Below are 3,025 nucleotides of genomic sequence, written 5' to 3'. Positions count from 1 at the left end.
CTAAATTCTGCTGAGGTGAAATTCAGTGCAGTCATGTACCGTGATACGTATCGCATCGTGGCCTCTGTATCGTGATACGTATCGTATCGTGACTTTGCTGGTGATACACAGCCCTATCTAGTACATGGTGTTGGTACAACACAGAGGGAGGAGATGGAGAGGAAAGGGAATTAATAAAATATCAAACTATCAATATACAAACACTGAGTGTGCTTGTATCCTGAACCGGAGATTTCATTCAAAACTGAGCAAAAACGTGTGTGCTTAGAGATGTGGAAATCATCTCAACTTTCATTAAGTTCTAGCGATAAAATCCATAAAAATGAAGTATTATCTGTAGGCCTATTTGAAAATATTCGTTTTGAGTTGCAGAAAAAGGTTGCCTCAATATTTTCCATCAATGAGTAAAGCACTCACAAGCCAATTCAAACGGATTTGCTTGATTTAAGAGGAGCTGGCAACATTCACCAGAAACATTATATGTACATTATTATATATAACTTATTTTTAAAATAAAATATATACTTTATATCAATTTATTTAATAAAAATGATTTAGGATTTATAATTTATATTTTTATGAATAAAATACCTTAGAACTAAAAAAAATCAAAACGATTTTCAAAAGTTGTTTATCTGAATATTAGAAAATGTGCATGTTCCTATTCATTGCAATTGCATTTTAATTGATTATATATTATAGCTTTATATTATATCTGGCTGTTTTTTTGCTTCATGCATTTTCTGAGAAAAGGCAGAATTTGTCTTGAAATTGTTTAAAGGGGTCATAGGATGCCCATTTTCCACAAGTTGATATGATTCTTTAGGGTCTTAATGAAAAGTCTGTAACATAGTTTGGTTAAAATTTCTCAATGGTAGTGTAAAAAACACCTTTTTTACCCTGTCAAAAACAGCTCTCTGTCAATCAAACTATCGTGGGAGGGGCCTGTCTGTGTGACGTCACGCAGACAGGCATCTGAGATTGGCTCAATTTGAGAAAGGGGTAAAGATTTTAGTAGATTAACAAAAAACCACTAGGTGGATTTTTATCATTATAGGGTGGTTGTGAACACACACTGCCAACACACATTTCAGTTCAAACATCTTGTAAAAGTGCATGTAGCATCATATGACCCCTTTAAACCAGGGGTTCGAGATTTGAAACTTTGCCTCTGCTGGTAGATGCTGCAACTACAACATTAAGCATTTTTCACCATTGAACATTCAAAAGCAGATATTCAAGCCACATACAAACCGAAAATGCTATTACATTATAGCATACATACGTTTTATATATATATTATTGAATTATTTCCTCTGTCGTTTATGCATCTCTCAGTGCACTGCACCATGTTGTGTCGAGAACATGTTTGCAGTAAGGGGAAATGTTGTGTTTATCAGGTCATGCATTTTTCATTCATGCTAAATACATTATTAATGCTTTCATAACATTTACCCTACTTCCTGAACCATTGTTTTATTTTTCACCCCCTGGTTTCACATTAATTAAAGATTTTGTTTTATTTTTGCATCAACGCAGCCTGCTTCTGTCATAACACGCTGTGACATGATCAGTCATTAAAGCACAGTTCAGCGTGACGAAGATGTTGCACAGAGCCTGTGATAGTTTTTGCATTATTTCAGGTAAAATTCTCAGTTATTATTGATATGCAGATTGGCAGTCAGATGGGGAGTTACTGAAAACATAAACAGCTTAGATTTGTAGATTGATGGCATAGAGAAATGTCGATTTACAACCATACTAAATGATTGAATGATGTGAATGATTTTCAGTGTGTGTTTTCTAGATTACCTCATATGGTCTTGATAACTTCTCGACAGTGAAAATGATTTAGACATCTCTATATCCGCAAAGGGCTCAGGTCTGAAGAAATATGAGCAGATGAAGCTTAAACAATCAGACACTGGGTTTTTAACACTCACTATATTACACACTCAGATCCTTGGCTAGCCATGTTTTCCTCAAAGTCCAAACAAATTAATTGCGTATTTGAATGATGGCAGACATTCAAAGTGCTTGGATGGAAAAACATGTTTTGTTTTGTTTTGTTTTTTTAAATAAGATGATCTGCTTGTGAGGGATCCCCTTGCTAAAATATGAATTATATAAATGCATTAAGACACAATTATACTGTGTGGAACAGATTTGGAGAAATTTAGCATTGCCATTAATTGCTCACTAATGGATCCTCTGCAGTGAATGGGTGCCGTCGGAATGATAGTTCAAACAGTTGATAAAAACATCATAATAATCCACAAGAAATCCACATGACTCCAGTCCATCAGTTAACATCTTGTGAAGTGAAAAGCTGTGTGTTTTAACTTTAAACTGTCACTTCTGGACTAAACAAGTCCATAATCCATAATAACACTCCTCCCAGTGAAAAAAGTCAATTTCCTGTTTTCCTCTCAGGTCAAATTCCACTGACATATTGGTTTAGAACTATTTTAGACTGTAAACGGTGACTTTTCACCACTCACTTGTGCTTGATCTGTTTATATTTTCCCCTGATTCTGATGAGCAAGCTTTGTCACTGGAGACCATTTAATATGAGAACTCATATTTTGGCAAGAAGCAAAGGTTTAAAGTTAAAATGCCTTAAAGATGGAGATGTTTCTTACAAACACACAGTTTGGACTCTCATTCAGACGGCACCCATTCACTGCAGAGGATCCATTGGTGAGCAAGTGATGTAAAGCTAATTTCTCCAAACCTGTTCTGATGAAGAAACAAACTCATATACATTTTGGATGGCCTGAGGGCGAGTAAATTTGCAGCAAATTTTCATTTTTGGGTGAACTGTGCCTTTAAGAGACAACACTTTGGCCCAGATTTACTAAACAAGGCAAATTAGCGCAAGAAAGCAATTCCAAAAATATATATATATATATATAATAAAAAAATAAAAGGCACCGATGGGAGGGGGAAATTCTGTGGGTGATTTACTGACAATGCACACATGAAGACGCAGCCAGATCATTTCCATAATGACCAGCCCAATCTA

This window comes from Sinocyclocheilus rhinocerous, unplaced genomic scaffold (genome assembly GCF_001515625.1).
Source record: "Sinocyclocheilus rhinocerous isolate Xijiao unplaced genomic scaffold, SAMN03320098_v1.1 scaffold28, whole genome shotgun sequence".
Classification (NCBI taxonomy): domain Eukaryota; kingdom Metazoa; phylum Chordata; class Actinopteri; order Cypriniformes; family Cyprinidae; genus Sinocyclocheilus; species Sinocyclocheilus rhinocerous.
This window is presented reverse-complemented; position numbering follows the sequence as displayed.